An 18886-nucleotide genomic window follows, 5' to 3' on the forward strand; every position below is an offset into this window, starting at 1 on the left:
CTGAGAATCCATATGAACTTGTCTTCAGATCCTTGGCAACAGAATCTGCTGGTGTTCTCCCAGGGCTGTTGATGATTTCTGCCTTCACAATATGTGGGTAGAGAAATGCAGTCACTACTCGTAATGGGCAATTAGTCAGACTTCCCCTTGGCTTGTTGCATCTTGCTCTGTTCTTGCTTGACGGAGCCTGGCTTCACGCTCTTCTCGGATCCTAGGCCTCCTCTCCCTTGGCTGCCTTTAGGATCTAGTAAACAGCAGAGGTTCTCAAAGTCACAGATAACCCTGCGTGGGTCTTCCTGTCTTTCAGCCTCCCAATGCTCCCTGATGGCCCTCAGCCCAAGTATGGTTAGAGCCATAGGACAGATGGGCATGTTGAATTGAACATTGGACTGCCTCTGTAAATGGTATCCTTGTGTCAAGTCCTTCCATGAGATGTAGTATTCTAGGTGGGACCTGGGGATCGCCCAGAATTACAGTTCATCTCCAAACTGCTAGAGATCAGTTCCCCTGGAGAAAATGGGTGCTCAGGATTCTGTGACCTTGTAGCCCACTGAGGTTCCCATCCTCCCCAGGCTCCACCCCCAAATCTCCAGGAATTTCCCAACCTGGAGCTGGCAACCCTAGCTACAGCTAACATCTAATACAAATTGTGGATGAGTGTCAAAATGTAGCTGTAGTAGTTTACTATGATCTTAGACCAGCACTATGATATCATAATGTTATTTCCCTCCCCCTCATACAGCGGCCAATCATGTGGATCTGGGGGCGGGACCACCCAGAGGGCACTGCTAGGACAGGAGCAGCAGAGGAATAGGCTGCAAACTCTCCCTGCCTCTGCTTCCCATTGCTACCATTCCCCTCTTCTTGCACCACCAGAGGACCTTAAAAAAAATCAGTAAGTGCTATAGCGTTAGAACTAATACTAGCTGGAAGGGGCTGATGCAAGAAAAGTGGCATAGATTATGATAGTTATGTTTTGCATTTATATGCCACCCTTCCCCGACTGCTCAGGGCGACTGACAAGATTAACCTACACACGGTATGGTATAAATAAGATAAAATTGAAGAATAAAGGTGTAAATGGCTGAGCTTGGGCAGGAAGGCCAGCAAACGTTAGATGTAATCTTCAGGCCTCAACCGTAGGCCCTGCAGAACAGCTCTTCTGTTTAAGGTAGCCTTTCTCAACTTTGAGAAACCCTTGAAACGTTCTTCAGGCTTCCAGAAACCCCAGAAGTGGCATGATCAAACAGAATATGGTTGGGAAGCGTAGCTGTGGACACGCCCACCTGGAGCCCTTCCCCTTGACACCCCCTCCAGGCCCCTCATTGGCCCTAATGAATTAAAGCCCACCCATTCAGGAAACCCTTCCAGGGCTGTCAAGAAACCCTAAGGTTTCACGAAACCCTGGTTGAGAAAGCCAGCTTTAAGGTTTAAGGTCCCACAGGACTCTGATCTTGTTAGGCAGACTCTTCCACCAGGCAGGGGCCAAGGCTGAGAAGACCCTGGCTGTGGCCAGTTTTCTTTCTTTAAGGCTGGGTGCGATTCGGCAGCCCAAGTGGCTGTTTGCGCCTGGCGCAACCAGCGGCACACCGTGGGGTGGGGGGGCATGGGTGTTGGCAGACTGGTGGGCACACACACGCAGGTGCAAAGCTCCACGCCTGCGTGTGTGCGTCCACCAGCACACCCGTACCCGTGCCTCCCCCCCCTCCCCATGGGGCAGCATGGCACTAATTGTGCCCGGGCGCGAAAGGCCACTTTTGCTGTTGGATCGCACAACCCTACTGGGGATTCTTCATAGATTCCGGCCACACTCTTGGTGAGACATAGTGGGAGAGGTGAATGGGAGCTTCCAAAATGCCACCCCCCCCCAAGGCAAGCTCATGTGTTGTACTGTATACATTTCCAAAGGGATCCTATCAAGCCAGGCTTTGGAAAGAGTGGGACAAACCAGCAGAAAACCTGGAAAGTGGGATAATTAGAGGACATCGCCATGTGGCTAGGCTCACAAGATCCACTCCCATCTGGATGCCAGACCAGAGTTAAACCTTTGTATGGAAGCAATGCTGTTTATATTTAACTTTAAAACCGCCCCAGACCCCTGGCTGGGAAATTGCCGGAGATTTGAGGGGTAGAGCCTAGAGAAGTTAGGGCTTGGAGAAGAGAGGGAGCTCCATGGGGTATAAAACTAAAAAGTCCACCCTAGGAAGCTGCCACTTCCCCCGGGGAACTGCTCTCTGTCTTCTGGAGATTGGCTGTAGTTCCAGGATCGCTCCAAGCCCCACCCAGAGTTTAGCAGCTCTACCAAGTAGCTTAGACCAGGGGTAGTCAACCTGTAGCCCTCCAGAGGTCCAGGGGCTCATGGAAACTGTAGTCCAAGGACATCTGGAGGACCACAGGTCGACTACCCCTGGCTTAGACAGCAGACCTCGCCAGTACGCAGACCTTCGATGCTGAGTCTTTCATTGTACCCTACTGGAAACCTCCATCATTTGCCATAGAAAGCCTGCCCATGGTGTCCTCCTCATGGCAATTGATTGTCAATTGCATTTCTAAATAGCAATCTTGATCCTTTTGTTTGTTTTGTTTTACCTGCCTCTGCTTTCAGAAAGACTGCCAGGTCTTCCCTCACACCAGCACACTCTCATCCGCAGGGGCCTCAGATCATGTGTGTGAACAGCATTGTTCTGGAGTGACGGCCATATAAGAAAGCTAGCTGTGTGCTTCAGGTGAACAGAGGTTGGGGCTAGAGCCTGAGGAATGGGCTTTGGGGGGGGGGAGGCACCAAGAGGGTATAAAAAGATAGCTTCCACCTTCCAAAATGGCCATTTTCTCCAGGGTGTAGTCTGCACGGGGCTTTTTACCCACTCCCAGTTCAAATAAATCCCTCCTGTCTCCACTGAATTCTATTTCCATTTTGATTTTGGGCGCTTTAAAATTTCCCTCTGCAACATGCATGATTGAACCGGAGTGACCCTACCTTTCCCCTGTGATTTTCAGAAGTGAATATGACCCTCAATATTTGAAAAATCGCCATCAGCTCTATTGATCATCCACTGTATCCTGCCACCCCCTTGAGCCTTACAGAATCAGCCTCTCCGTCAGATGGCTATCCAGCCTCTGTTTAAAAATTTCCAAAGATGGAGATCCCACCCCCTCCCGAGGAAGCCTGTTCCCCTGAGAAACCGCTCTAACTGTCAGGAACTTCTTCCGGATGTTTAGACGGAATTTCTTTTGAATTAATTTCATCCTGTTGGTTCTGGTCCGTCCCTCTGGGGCACAAGAGAACAACTCTGCTCTACATGGCAGCCTTTTAAATACTTGAAGATGGTTATCAGATCCAATCTCAGTCGTCTCCTCTCCAGGCTAAACAGACCAACCTCCCCTGACCTTTCCTCATATGTCTTGGTCTCCAAGCCCCTCACCATCTTTGTCGCCCTCCTCTGGACATGCTCCAGTTTGTCTACATAGATCTCCAGCCACCACCTAGTGGTTGGCAGCACTATCCCCCATTCTCCCAGCACAGCACAGCCCAGGCACCACTCCCAAATGTCAAGGAACTTACCTACTCTAGTGGGCAGTTGGGCACCAGACTGGCCTCACCTGAACCCACTGGCTTTGCATTGCAGGTTTGTAAGAATATCCCATATCTCAGTTTTCCTGGCTAGCAGTGGGGCTTCAAGAAGACAGGTAGCTTGACCAGGGTTGGGTTATGAACAGCCTACGTTAGGGCCCTTCTCTCAGTCTTTTCCTCGGCCCAAAGGAACAATCCATTTATTCTCTCTACACATCCCCGCTATAGATCAAGGGGTGCAATCCTAAAAGCACTTTCCTGAGAGTACAACAGGTTTTAATTCCAAGTCGACTTGCTTCAGGTTTCTCGCTTGCTCCACAAGCCTCACTGACCCATTCCCAAAACTGCAACCAGTTCAGAACCAGGAGCCTTTGGTTCTTGATGCTTTGAGAAAGGGTAAAAAATACAGCAGGCGAAATGGTATTCGAGGATAAACGGGAAAGTAATCGGATGCCTTATCTTGCAGTGATGCCAACTTCTTAGTTGACTTTAATTAGATGGGGGGGGGGGAATCAAACCAGGAACAATTCCACGAGAAGCATATAATTCTATTGCACCTCTTTTGTTTTTCAAATTGCCACTGGGTTAAAACGAACAAGTGGGTGGAAGAAAACATTAGAATCCTCTCATCCTTCTTTTTCCTTCCAAGAGATTATGACATGTTTTGGAAAGGCATCTGGAACGAAAGCCATGCTGCTGAAATACGCTTGCCTGATGCTTCTCAGCTCTTGCAGAATCTGGTGGAAGCGCCAGAAACACGGATTACAGCAAGGGGATAGAATCCCTTGCATCTGGAGGTTGCACAACTGGTTTCATAAATTGGGAACTGACTTAGTAGCGCAAGGCACATTTTTTCTCTGGAGAGATTTAGAATGTTGTCTTTCGGGTGCTTTCTTGGTCATTTCAGCAGAGTTTGGAATATGCCTCAAGTGCTGAAATTAAGGCATTAAGGAGGTTTCCAGGATCTCGCCATGAAGTTCTGTTTACCTCCTGGGCAGAACTCTAAGCACTATTACCACAGCACCTGGGACTTGAGCCCACATGTATTTTGAGGTCTGCTATGCCATTGTTTTTGCTGGATAGATGAGTTGTTCCAAGATCTGGGTGGGAAGCTCTCTCTTTCTACTACTGAGGTAGAGGTCCAGAGATATCACCCTGGGGATTGAACTATGGTCCCCAGATTTATATCAAATGGTGGTCAATTATTTCATCTGGAGGCAGAAGTTTATTTGAGGGGGGAAACTGCTGTGAACTACTCTGAGCCCACATGATAGAGTGGGCTATAAATCTAGCCACAAATAAAAGTAACCCTGCTATTAGACTACTGGGGAGTCCTGTGTAGGCTCTGAGCCGCTTGAGCAGACATTGTGATAAAGGATCATCTAGATTAGCGATCCCCAACCTGTGGGCCGCGGACCACATGTGGTCCTTCGACTAATTGGAGGTGGGCCCCGAAGGAGGCCTTCTCCCCCCCCCCCCGGCCCTTTACTTCATCCCCCCCCAGCCCTTTACAACACACTTCATTGTTGTGGCGTGTCTATATCTTATTTTGAAGGGATGTTTAAACATTACCATAGCGATCAGAGAGCATTAGGGCAGTGGTTGAGAGTAGAGGAGTAAACTACCCCCCCCCCCACCGGGCCTCAGTAAAAGGCGTTGAGTGGTCCCCGATGAGTGGTCCCCGGCGTTGAGTGGTCCCCAGTGATAAAAAGGTTGGGGACCACTGATCTAGATGGCATACTTTGTAGATTGGGGACGGGGGGGGGGGTCGGGGACAGGAGGACAAACACATACAGGATCCAGGTTTTCAGGTTTTCAAAAAACGTTATATCCCACCTTTCATTTCAACAGGGACCTAAAGCAACTTGTCATCCTCCTGTCCTCCATTTTATCCTCACAATGACCCTGTGAGGTAGGTTAGGCTGTGAATAGCCCAAGGACATGTGAATACTCCAAAGCCACCCAGCAAGTTTCCGTGGCAGAGCAGGGGCTTGAACCTGGATTTCCCAGATCCTAGTCCAACACTTTAACCCAGCCTTTCTCAACTTTTTTACCATTGAGAACCCTCTGAAACATTCTTCAGGCTTTGAGAAACCCCAGAAGTGGTGCAATCATACAGAATATGGTTGGGAAGCAATGCTGTGTACATGCTTACCTGGGCCCCTTCCCTTTCCCACCCCCTCCAGGCCCATCATTGGCCATATGGGGAAGTGCGGACAGGTCAGCATGACCATATATGGTTGTTGTTGTTAGGTGTGAAGTTGTGTCCAACCCATTGCGACCCCATGGACAATGATCCAGGCCTTCCTGTCCTCTACCATTCCCCGGAGTCCATTTAAGCTCACACCCACTGCTTCAGTGACTCCATCCAGCCACCTCATTCTCTGTCGTCCCCTTCTTCTTTTGCCCTCAATCGCTCCCAGCATTAGGCTCTTCTCCAGGGAGTATTTGAGTTTCATCTTCAGAATCTGGCTTTCTAAGGAGCAGTCATATCACCTGATAAATGTTTAACACATTTAAAAATAAAATATTAACACCCTCCCCCCGCCCATTTGGGAAACTTGTCAGGGTCCTCAAGGACGAAACCCTGATTTAGAAAGCCTGCTTTAACCACGATACCATGCTGGCTGCAATACATGTACAAACTTATTGAAGAAGTCAGGTTGTTGATTGGTTCTCATGAAAAGTTGCCTTGGATTCATTTGTATCTATGGCAATAAGTTTCTCTCTCTCTTGTGGCACTAACCGGTTGTGATGTGATCCCCTGTGATGCTTATTATTATTATTATTATTATTATTATTATTATTATTATTATTATTATTATTATTATTATTATTATTATTATTTTATTTTATTTTATTTTATTTTTTAAAAAATCTGTATCGCACTTGTGAGGCAGGTTAGGTGGGCAGATAGTCATAGAATCATAGAATCCTAGAATCATAGAGTTGGAAGGGGCCATACAGGCCATCTAGTCCAACCCCCTGCTCAACGCAGGATCAGCCCAAAGCATCCTAAAGCAGTGGTCCCCAACCTGCGGGCCACGGCCTGGTGCCAGGCCGCGAAGGCCATGGCGCCGGGCCGCGGTTCCCTCTCTCCGCCCCCCCCCGCAGTAAAAAACTTCCCAGGCCGCAAGCTTGCGGCCCAGGAAGCTTCTTACTGCGGGAGGAGGGGAGAGGGAATAAGGGCCGTGCATGCGCACATGCACGCCACGCAGCCAAAATCGCTCATGTGCGGCACTTTCGCGCATGTGCGGCACTTTTGTGCATGCGCGCATGAGTGAAAGCGCCGCGCACGTGCTATTTCGGCCGTGCAGCACACATATGCGCATGCGCGGCCACGCATGCGTGATGCACGGCCGTGGTCGTCGCCCTGCTGGTCCCCAGCCGAAAAAAGGTTGGGGACCACTGTCCTAAAGCATCCTATCGTAATGAGCCCAAGGTTACCCCATGAGGTTGTATGGTAGGTCAGGGTTTCCAACCCAGCTTTACCAGATCCTGATCAAAAACCATGCCGTGCTGTGTCTCTGATTGGCTGGCACCGTCGATGTCTACCAATCTGTACCCTAATGTCTGTCATTCACCCATTTCCTTTAATCTTTCGACATGATGGAAACACATTGTTCAGCCATTGTGTTTGTCAAATGGCTCAGAGAAATCCCCCTCTCGTAACTCACAAATCTAGAAAGAACGTTCTACCTGGATCCAGATCACATGAAACTACAAACGACTAATTGATCCAGTCTGTGGAGGATTTTGCTTAATGTGTGAAGTCAACCCAAGCTGACATCCCCACATGGTGAATCAGACATGTGATCTTTTAAACATGACCCAGGATCATGACATGCCACATCCTTGATAGAGTTCCAAACGTGACTTATGATCTGCAGATGTGGTAGAATGGAAACCATCACATGAATCATTTATTGAGACAATTTGGGTTGTCTCCAAAGAGCTGAAAGTGTGAATCACCCAGAAATATGATGGATATGTGCTGGGAATGTTCCGTCTTGTAAAAATTCTGCTACTTAAGGCCATATGTTCGTCTCCTGGCTACAGTGAGAAGAAACTTCTCACTTCTGTCAAACCCTTTGAGGATCACACTCAGATATTTAGCCAGAACAAAATCTACGGACACGTTTTTACATTTTGTTTCAGCTTTAGTGGTTCCTAGTGGTCACAAAAAGCAAAATAAAACAAAACAAAAAATCATGAAAATAAAAAATATATATTTAAAAAAAAAACCCGCCCTGCTGAGCTACATTGTTGCAAGTTGCAATCTAGAGGTCAGGGAGTCACAGGTAGGAAGCAGTTGTTTTGATTCCATTCACAGGAACAAATGTAACCACCGCCTGTACTTACGCAGAGCATATGATTGTTACCATCATGCGGCTGATGGGCTTGGCGGTTAAGACAACATTGGAAGCAGGGACTTCCAGAGTTACATCTCACACTCTCAGTTGCTTTATGCCAGCTTTGCTTTATAATGGTGTGGTCGCACTGGGGGTCTCCAGCTGTCCATGGACTACAATTCCCATGCGCTCCTCCCAGTATGGTGCTGGCAGGGGTGAGTGGTAATTGTAGTCCATAGACGTGTGGAGAACCACAATTTGGCCACTCCTGCTTTTTGCACACTCCAATTTAGGGGCTCATATTATGCCTGTGTCAGTGCTGCCAAGTACAATTAGGGTTGCCAGCTCCGGGTTGTGAAATACTTGGAGATCTTGGGGTTGGAGTCCACAGAGGGTGGGATTTGGGATAGGGAGGGATCTCAGCAGGGTATAATGCCATACAATCTACCCTCCAAGCCGACCATTTTCTCCAGGGGAACTGATCTTGTCCATCTGCAGATCAACTGCAATAGTGAGAGACTGCCAGAGGCTTCCTGGAGGTTGGCAACAGTAGTCCTAAGCAACTGACAGCGACCCCACCAAGGCATTCTCAAGGCCAGGGAGAAGCAGAGGTGGTTTGCAGTGGCCTTCCTCTGCAGAATCTTCCTTGGTGGTCTCCCTTCCAAGTGCCAACTCTGTTTAATTCCTGCAATCTGACGAGACTGGTCTAATACCATGCTGCATTCCCTCTCCTCATATTATGCGGGGCCTTTACATTTGCTGGCAGGGGCTCATGGGTATTGTAGTCCATGGACATCTGGAGGGCCACAGTTTGACTACCCCTGCTCCTAGCAATAGTGGAGTGCCCCAGGATGCCTTGCTTGGTGGCTAACTCGTGCCACTCAAGCGATAATGGCCAAAATCAGGAGTGTGGAAGCATCACAGAAACAATTGTGTCTCTCTCTGTTTCATGGTTTAGCTGAACCACATTCTTAAGATAATATACTTTTACAATATAGGAGGCTTCTTTTTAACATGCAGAACAGTTAGTTTATATTGAGTGACCCGTCTTCATTACGTAGCTCAATAGGGTTGTAGGAATCATAGAATCATGGAGTGGGAAGGGGCCAGAAGGGGCTAGATAGCTCAACCCCCTACACAGCCTAAAGCATCTAGGATAAGACTCATACAATCAGGGGCCGTACAGGCCATCTAGTCCCACCCCCTGCTCAATGCAGGATCAGCCTAAAGCATCCAGGATAAGTACCTGTCCAGCCGCTGCTTGAAATCAGATTACCTCCTTAGTCAACTGATTCGACTACAGAACTAATCTGGCTGTGAAATTTCCCCCCTGATATCTAGCAAACTGTCCTAGGGACTAATAAGATTGAAGTCCGTCTAAAGTTCCTAAAGAAGTCCGCCTGGTCTCGACCAGGGCCAGAGCATTCTCTGTTCTGGCCCCCACCTGGTGGAACGGTTGAGACCAGACGTAATCAACAGCGACTGAAGGGCCACTGCTCCCCCCCTGCCCCCCCGAATTCCACCAATATGCTCTGGACCTGTTTGTATTGTTTATACTGTTACATTGTTTATATTGTTTATACTGTTACATTGTTATATGGTTACAACTATTAGTTATTATTATTGTAAGGTTATTCACATGTTTTATAGACAGTTTTATGTATTGTTCTTTGTTCTTATGTAAACCACCCTGAGCCTCCAGGGAGGGCGGTATATAAATATAATAAATAAATAATAAATAAAGGTTCACAAACTATTGGTTCATATTTACCTAAAACTTCAGCGTCTCTCTCTTTCTGATATTTTTGGGGTTGCCAGTCTCCAGGTAAGCCAGGGAATTTCCTGACCCCGGAGATCAGTTTCCTTTGGGGGGGGAAGGGGGAGTGACTAATTCTATGGCATTATACTCTGCCCAATCTCTTCCTCACTCCAAATGCTTCCCTTCACAGACTTCATCCCCAATTCTTCAGGAATTTCCTATCCAAGAGTTGCTAACCCAACATTCACTTTAAACCTTCTAGGCAATGTCTTAGATAGTCAAATAAAAAGCAAATTTGCATAGCCAGTGAATCACCATTCATAGATAGTAATCAATTTGTCATTATGAACTACTACTTACTGAGTTACATAAGGCATCTATGAGGTCACTATTCTGTGTCCCTAAGTATGCTATGTAATCTACCAACAGCATTGGGGGGGGGTGCATTAGAAGGGTCCCAGAACTATATTTTGCCCAGGTTACTTCTCAGAGTCCCTGACTTCTCTACCACTGAGCCACAAACCGTCCCCATTAAAACATGCTTAACTCCAAATCCAATAAACTGGGCATTTGGCAGCCCTGGTGACCGGCCCACCGTACCAGCACCATCACTATGCTCATTGTGTGAAGGATCCTAGGAGGATCTAGCTCCTAAGGAAAGAGCTCCTGACTGCTGCTGGACAGGGGAGGAGAGATGGGGAGTTAACACCAAAGAACAGCCATCTTTTAGTGTATTGGGGATTTTATGAGTTCCTGAAGATGAAGATCAAATACTTTGGCCACCTCATGAGAAGGAAGGACTCCCTGGAGAAGAGCCTAATGCTAGGAGCGGTTGAGGGCAAAAGAAGAAGGGGATGACAGAGAATGAGGTGGCTGGATGGAGTCACTGAAGCAGTAGGTGCAAACCTAAATGGACTCTGGGGAATGGTAGAGGACAGGAAGGCCTGGAGGATCATTGTCCATGGGGTCGCGATGGGTCAGACATGACTTCGCACCTAACAACAACAAATTGTATTGTAAACCACTGCGAGTCTTTGAGAGCAGCGGTATATAAGTTAAAATATCAATCAATCTTCTAGAGGACAAATGTTCTCAAAATGCTTCTGAGCCTGTGCGCAGGGGCCCTCTCTCCCTGTCCCTCCTTTTCTTGAGTGCATTGCTAAGGACATGCCTAGGATAGTGGTGATGATATACCGTACGTCGGATGCAAAGCAGGCCCAAACCACCTTTGAATCCTCAGAGGGATGGGGAGAACTGAGGGGCTGAGTGTGGTTTCCGATTTCCACCAGGTCTGGGAAACAGGAGCCACGTGAGTCATCCCTGCTGCTTCCGATCCCCCCACCCCCTCCCAAGCGTCTGGCGTGAAGTGAGGAGCAGTCATCAGAGCAGGGGCTGGCAAAGTGAGTAGCCATCGGTGGCCTCTGACTCTCTCTGTGGTCTGACGGAGAGTGAAAGAGGAGACTAGAGCTGTGATAAATTTGGGCCAAAGCCATTTTGTTTGGCAGGTACCGTAAGAGGGCTACAGGGGGGATTTTCATCCAGCCCAGAAAATGGCTGGCACGTTCAGATTCCCTACTACCTGTTTGCAATGCAGCTGCCCCAATCTGTGGCTGTTACTACAGTACCACTGTCTTTTGTTTTTGCAGAAAGGGGGGGGGTTGCCTTTGGACATGTCGCCTCTGCATCTACTCAAAGGTCTAGGATTAGCTTTACTGCAGTTGGGTAGATCACCTGGCCCTGAAGACTCCGACTGATGCTGCATGTCTGTCTCTTTTTTGTTGTTGTCTGGCGCCCTGCTATGCCTGAGACGATCACTAGATGGAGAGAGCACAGCTTCCTAAGAAGAGCACCAGAAACCTCAGACAAAGTCAGGCTCTTTGTGTCTCTTTCTTCGCCGACTGACGTTTTCGACTGCTTCTTTCGCTCTTGCTGTTTTTCTCCACTGAAACCTAAAATCTATTCCCGGTCAACGTCTTCTATCAGCAGACCCACGAGTTCTAAACACAGGGCTTTTAATTGATCCTTTCCCCCAAAAGAAGAAGAAGGCACCACTCTTGCTTTATATGAAGGGTGCAGTATAGATTTGACCTGATAATGCTCCTTTTAGCCATCCATCCCAATACAAATGATCAGGGGTGTTTTCATGTCAGGGTAACAATACACTTTGTCGTTTGTGGCTACTGGACAATGCAGTAGAGGGCCATTGTTACATTGGAAGCACACTCAGGCTTTCTCGTTTTGTTTTGCAGATGTAACAAATACAGAAACTGAAGTAGGGGATCGTTCTGGTGTGGTCCTGGGGACTTCTGGCTCAGCTCTGAAATGCTCATCTTGGGCATGTATGGAGCTTTCCCTCTGAAGAATGCCTTCCTGGCAGTCTCTTGAATCAAGGAACTGAGGTCATCTGAAACAGCCCCATGCACCTTGACTTCATAGGTTTACTGGATGTCTCAAAAGGGGAAATGGCAACACTTTGGTGAGTGCTAAAGCTGGTGATGCACCAGAAATATTTCTGCTGCATTGTGGCTCACAAACAAACAAGAAACAGAACAGAACATGGCTAGGTAGAGATGCCAGGGTCTATTCTTGCCAGTGACCAGAGCTCCTTCTGAAGTTTGGGGCACAATTTGGATGGAAATTTTATTTATTTGCTATGGTATTTATGCCCTGAATGTCTCCCTGGTGAGGACCTAAAGTAGCTTACAACACAGTTCTTCCCTTCTGCATTTTAGTCTCACACCAACAGTCCTCTGAAGTTGGTTAGGCTGAGCAAAAGGCCCATTATGCACAGAGGGGAAGGTCCGCATTCGGGGTGGAGTGGCGGCAGCTAAAATCACAAATTATGCACGCTGCAGGCGGCAACCGGGCGCAGAGTCAACGTATGCCGCCGAAAAAGCCGCTTTAGCGAGATGCGGAAGAAAGTGGAGCTTCCCGGGACCAGGGCACAACCAGAAGCAGATCTGGAGTAGCCGCGTGCATAATTGGATACTCTGGGTTTTGCCGCCATTGCGTTCCGTCCCGTGCGTAAGCGGTTTATTTCGCTTCTTCCTCCTCCGCATTCTCTATGCCCCCGTTTCAGCGGCCGTGCATAATAGGCTAAAGTGAGGGGACCTAAGGTAGCTTACAACATAGTTCTGTCCTTCTTCCCTTCCCTGGATCTCTATCTAGCCAAGTTCAATGCCATTTTTAGTTTGTTTGTGAGCTGCCATGCTGCAGAAATTTTTCTGCTGCATCACCAACCTTAGCACTCATAGCATTGTAGGGACCGAAACCTGAGTTCCCCAGATTTTTGTTCAATACCCTAATTGTTACCTGAAATAGACCTGTCTCCTGAATTATGATGGGGGGGGGGATTAGTCATTCTAGGAGGGGCAATGAATAAGATTCTTGCAAATTAATAAAAGGGGTTGTTATTTAAAAACAAAAAGATTCCTAACAATAGACACACAATTTAAGCTAACACATACACACAGATGACCCAAAGCAGGATCGGGTGCAATAGAGCAGTGGTCCCCAACCCCCGGTCCACGGCCCGGTGCCGGGCTGCAAAGGCCTCGGCGCTGGGCCGCAGCTCCCTCTTCCCGCCCCCCCCCCACAGCGAGAAGCTCGCCCGGCTGTGAGCAAATCGGCCGCCGAAGCGGCTGATCAGCTTGCGGCCCAGCAAGCTTCTTGCTTTGGGAGGGGGTGGGAAGAGAAGATTGCCGGACCGAAAGCTAATCGGCTGCTTCGGTGGCCGATTTCCTTGCGGCCTGGAGGGGCGGGGAGAGGGAGCTGCGGCCGCTGGCACAAACACGCACGCGCAGACTTGCCGTGCATGCACGTTTTCGTCCGGCGGGAGCGCAAACACACGCACGCAGCAAGACCGCGCATGCGCATTTGCGCCGGGGCTGCAGCGCACGCGCGGGGCCCCAGGTCGCCCTCTCCCCGTACCCCGGCTCAGCGGTCCGCAGCCTGACAAAGGTTGCGGACCACTGCAATAGAGATTTAAGATTGGGGACAGAGAAAGCTATAGTTACCTTCTGACATGAAGGAGCTCTCATAGAAATGGCTCGTGGCAGAAGAATAAAACAACAACAAATACAATTACAAAAATATACAACACTTTACAAACTGGTGGCAAAAATCCCCTCTAAAAACATCCCCTCCTACCTGCCAACCGGCTGTAGCAACACATAGCCCACCACCATGATCTCGGGGGGTAATCCTACCCAGATGCACAACCAAATGCCTGGTGGAAGAGCTCCATCTTGCAGGCCCTGCGGAACTGTGATAGTTCTGTCAGGGCCCTCAGCTCTTCTGGGAACTCATCCTACCAGGCTGGGGCCAGATCCGAAAAGGCCCCGGCCCTGGTTGAGGCCAGGAATGCCTGCCAGGGACCAGGGGCAACTAATAGATTCAAACCCGCAGAGCGCAAGGCCCTGTGGGCAGCATAAGGAGACAAGCGGTCCTTCAGGTAAGCAGGGTCCAGGCTACAAGTAGTCTTAAAGGTAAGAACCAAAACCTTAAACCTGATTTAGAAGCTAACTGGTAACCAATACAGCTGCCTCAGCACAGGCTGGATGTGGGGCCTCCAAGCTGACCACATGAGGACATTAGCAGCTGCTTTTTGGACCATTTGTAATTTCCGGGTAAGAGAACATGGGAAGGCCAGTGTAGAGTGAGTTACAGAAGTCTAGTCTGGACTTCAGTAGGGGGAAAGTGCAGCTATAGTGTATTTTTAAAATGAAAACTGACAACTAACAGATTATTGCAATAGATCATTATAATGTTATAAATTGTAGCGATATAGCACTACCAGATTTGGGAGTAGCAGTGGCAGAGAAAGTGGGGCTGAGGCAGAGAAAGTGCATGGGAAAGCTGCTACACGGATGCACTATTGCCACTGTGAATGCTTCCCCATTCCCATCAGAGATGACAGCTACCCAGAAAATCATGTCCATATGGAAGCAGCCACCAAACAGATCATGCCAATGACCCAGTTTTTGGGTACAGAATCACTTGCAGGTTTCCCACTTTGCACCTATTGACACAACCAGCTGCGTTCTTTATAAGGCTGATATTAAAGATTACTCTCTGCGTGATCATATCACAATTGCAAGGTCTGACCACAACATTTGTCACCTCAGTTCATAGCCTATCAACAAACAGTGACTAAGGCTGTCCCCAGGCAGGCAGTGAACCAAAACAGTAAATTCAAAAAACGTCAAACTCTCTTCTTCTTCCATGTGAATCAGGAGGTTGAGGAAGCAGTCGCAGACACAGCAGGGAGGGCTGGCACCTGTGACAAAACAGTCACTGCAGCTGTCTTTTCTTCTGAAACCTGACAGATTCAGGCTGTGTGGCTGTCGATGAACAGTATGGTAAACATTCAGCTCCTGTGAGCTATGTGGGGTTGCCAGCTATGGGTTGGAAAATACTTGTAGGCTTTGGGGGGTAGAACCAGGAATGGGTGGGATTTGGGGCAGGGAGGGACCTCAGAGAAGTATAATGCTACAGAGTCCACCCGCCAAAGCTGCCATTTCCTCCAGGGGAACCTGGAGATGAGCTGTAATTCCAGGAGGTTCCCAGGTCCCACCTGGGGACTGATATCCCTAGAGCTACATTTAGTCTACACAGGGCTATTTATCCACTTCCATCTCGAATAAATCCCTCCCATCTACATGGAATTTAATTTCTATTTTTTATTTTGGATATAACCCTCAATATTTGAAAAATTGCCATCAGTAAGTGTGCAGATTTCTGTTTTTTGCAAATTAACTTTCTGACGCATGGTAGCAAAGCAGTCTTCCCTGATTGGCCATTGCGTCAGTTCAAAGTCTTCCTGGTTCCTGGTTGCAAGTCTTAAAGTGACTGCACTGCAGAAGTCCTTAGTTCTCTCAGCAGAGATTTGCCTCTTGATTTCCCCCTCATCTGCTGTCTCCAGCCCCCCCCATCAAGAAAAGAAAGATAAAAACTCCTGCTGCACCTGACTCCCCTCCCCAATCAATTGCAGAAGACTTTCTGTTTCAATTGGGTGTGGGGGTGAGGGGATAGAGGAAGACCTGAGTTCAAAGTGATCTGAATTCAGCAGGATCCACAATGGAAAACACAAAGTAAGTGCAGAATCAGCCCTATTTGCAAGTAGGATATAAGCCAAATTGATGGGTAGTTGAGCCCCTACGCAGGTAATATTTCCTGACTGCCATTTTAAATCACACCTAATGCAGCAGGTCAGTGGTGGAAAGGGCTGTCAAGTCATAGCTGCCTTTGAAGTGAATTTTTCTTGCCCACAGGGATCTCAGAGGAAAGGGGGAGGAGGAGTTTCCTTAGAAATCTGTCTTAAGAGAGTTTCCCAAATGCAGGTGTAGTGTGTGTCAAGTGCTGTTGAGTTGCTGCTCACTTCTCTGGACCTCAGCAAGGTGCTTTCGAGACAAATGAGAAGCACAGATGGTCTGCCCCAGTCTTCCTCTGCAGAGCCTTCCTTGGTGGTCTCCCTCCCAAGTACTGACCCTGCTTAGTGTCAAGATTGTGTTCGATCATGCAAGGTCTGCAGTGTGCATGACTGAACATAAGATGAAGCACCTCCTTCAGTGGACATTGGAGGAGATGTGTATTAGCATATTTAGATCAGGAACTTCCTGGCATTTTTCAATGCCTAGATCCTGCTTAGCTCAGTTTGAGAATTCTTGCTCCTTTGAGGACACGTCCTCCCTGGTTGCCTTCAGATGAAGAACTCTTAGACTGCTAGGACCATCTCCCTCCTCTCTCTTTACACAGCTGTTTCTCTTCTGAATAAAACTATATGTTGTTTAAGCAGCTGGTGCTCTGATCGTTTGCATATTTGAACTCTGCCAACAGATTGGACTAGCCTGGGCCATCCACTTCCGTATCCCTTCCCAACCATGCAAAAAAGTGAAACTGGGTTTGGTTTTTTGTTTTTTTGCTTATGTGCATTCTCACACAGGCTGATTGAGCTCTACTCCTCCCCATCCCTGCTGCCTTGCTGCTCTGCTCACCAGAAAACCATTTAAATAGACAATTAAATTAATCACAAATCATATAAATCAGTCATAAATAAAGGCTGTGTTTAAATAAAACCCTGCCTTAGCCGACGTGGTGTAGCGATGAAGAGCGGCAGGCTCTCATTTGGAGAACTGGGTATGATTCCCCATACCTCCCGCATATGAAACCTGCCGGCTGATCTTGGGTCAGTCTCAGTTCTCTCAGAGCTCTCTCAGCTTCACCTACCTCCCAGGATGCCTGTTGCAGGGGGAGGAAAGGAAAGCGATTATAAGCTGTTTTGAGACTCCTTCAGGTAGTAAAAAGCAGGGCACGAAAGAGCAACTCTTCTTCCTTTGGGGTTTGTAAAAGTAGCCTTGGATGCCATTAATGGCTGCAGATCATTGCTTCCTCGGGAGGTGGTGGGTTCTCCATCTTTGGAGATTTTTAAACAGCGGCTGGGTAGCCATCTGACGGAGAGGCTGATTCTGTGAAGGTTCAAGGGGGTGGCAGGTTACAGTGGATGAGCAATAGGGATGTGAGTGTCCTGCATAGTGCAGGGGGTTGGACTAGATGACCCATGAGGTCCCTTTCAACTCTGTGATTCTATGATTCTTTGGTCAGTTTGCCATGGCAGCATCTTTGGGCCTGAGTCATCACCTCATGCCTGATGGATGTGCTAAATGCATGGCGTGGTGGTGAAACGCATGGCGCCCTAGTTGAAGCAGAGAAGGCCCACTGGCGCTCCCCGGGAACAGGGTACACAGCAGAGCAGAATAATTTTTTTGGTGGAGACAAACGCTTGGGCTGCAGATTTCATTCTTCAGTCCCCCTCCTCAATGATGGGGGCTGTATGATTCAGGAGGCAAATGACTCACCCACTTAGTATTTGAAGGCCTGTGTTGGACAAAGGGGTGCCTGTTGGAAAATGGAATTCCCTCCCAGGATGCTGGGGAGGGTGCTGGGGGCCTCGGCCGGAGGTTGCTACAACGACTTGGGAGGTAGCCATTTGGCCTCTGTTCTCCACCTGCATCCACCAAAGGGGTGTGGCACCGATTTTCCCACCAAACATACCGGGACTTGAGGTCACCGATGACTGGCAGTCGTTCAAGACAGGCAAAAGAGAGCACTCCTTCACACAACCCATAATTAACTTGCAGGACTCGCTGCCAGAAGATGTGCTGATGGCCTGTAGGTGAAATCCAGGGAAGAAAGGATTAGACAAAGACATGAGAGAGAGAGAGAGAGAGAGAGAGATTGCTCAATGATTATTAGCCATATAATTTAATGGGAACCTCCTTGTTCATATTCATATTCGCCTGCTTTGGCAGATCAGATGCTGGAGATGAACAGAGGGGAGCGGGAAGGATCTTACGCTCACATCCTGCTTGTACACTGCCCAGAGGCAGACAGCTGCTGGAAACCAATTAGAAGAAGAAGAAGAAGAAGAAGAAGAAGAAGAAGAAGAAGAAGAGTTGGTTCTTATATGCCACTTTTCTCTACCCGACGGAGGCTCAAAGCGGCTTACAGTCACCTTCCCTTTCCTCTCCCCACAACAGACACCCTGTGAGGTGGGTGAGGCTGAGGGATCCCTGATATTCCTGCTCATTCAGAACAGTTTTATCAGCGCCGTAGCGAGCCCAAGGTCACCCAGCTGGCTGCATGTGGGGGAGAGCAGAATCGAACCCGGCGTGCCAGATTAGAAGTCTGCACTCCTAACCAATACACCAAACTGGCTCCACCAAATTACTAAGCAAGTTGGACCTTTGAGCTGATCTAGAAGAGCTGCTCACAAGAACATGAGAACATGATCAACGCCATTCTTCATGCGCTGGTGTCGGTATGACAACAGCCCTTTATGGTAAGGTAAAAGGTTAAAGGTAAAAGCATGCACTGACCTAGGGGCTGGGGGAGAAGGAGCTAAGGGAGGAGATAGAAGTCTGGGGGCCTGGTTTTTTTAGGGACCCTAGGATGTTGGGTAAAGTGCTTCTGGTGTGTAGCCATACTTGCCAACCTCCAGGTTGGTCCTGGAGGCCTTCCACTATCACAAGATCTCCAGACTACAGGCAACAGTCTCCCTGGACAAAAAGGAAGCTTTGGTGGGTAGACACTATGGCATTGTGCACAGTTGAGGTCTCTCCCCTCACTTGGCTCCACCCTGCCAAATCTCCTGGAATTTCCAACCCAAAGCTGCCAACCGTATGTGTGGTTTAAGCTCAGTGAGTC

General features: G+C 48.4%; 1 long non-coding RNA gene across 1 annotated transcript; it reads left to right on the forward strand.

Moving 5' to 3' along the window:
* The first annotated feature begins 788 nt into the window (after positions 1–788).
* LOC143831371 (uncharacterized) lies at positions 789–11949 on the forward strand. The gene is made up of 3 exons (XR_013228854.1): positions 789–895; positions 10972–11082; positions 11501–11949. It is a non-coding gene; the product is annotated as an uncharacterized LOC143831371 (long non-coding RNA).
* The last annotated feature ends 6937 nt before the right edge of the window (positions 11950–18886 follow it).

This window comes from Paroedura picta, chromosome 3, assembly GCF_049243985.1.
Source record: "Paroedura picta isolate Pp20150507F chromosome 3, Ppicta_v3.0, whole genome shotgun sequence".
NCBI lineage: Eukaryota > Metazoa > Chordata > Lepidosauria > Squamata > Gekkonidae > Paroedura > Paroedura picta.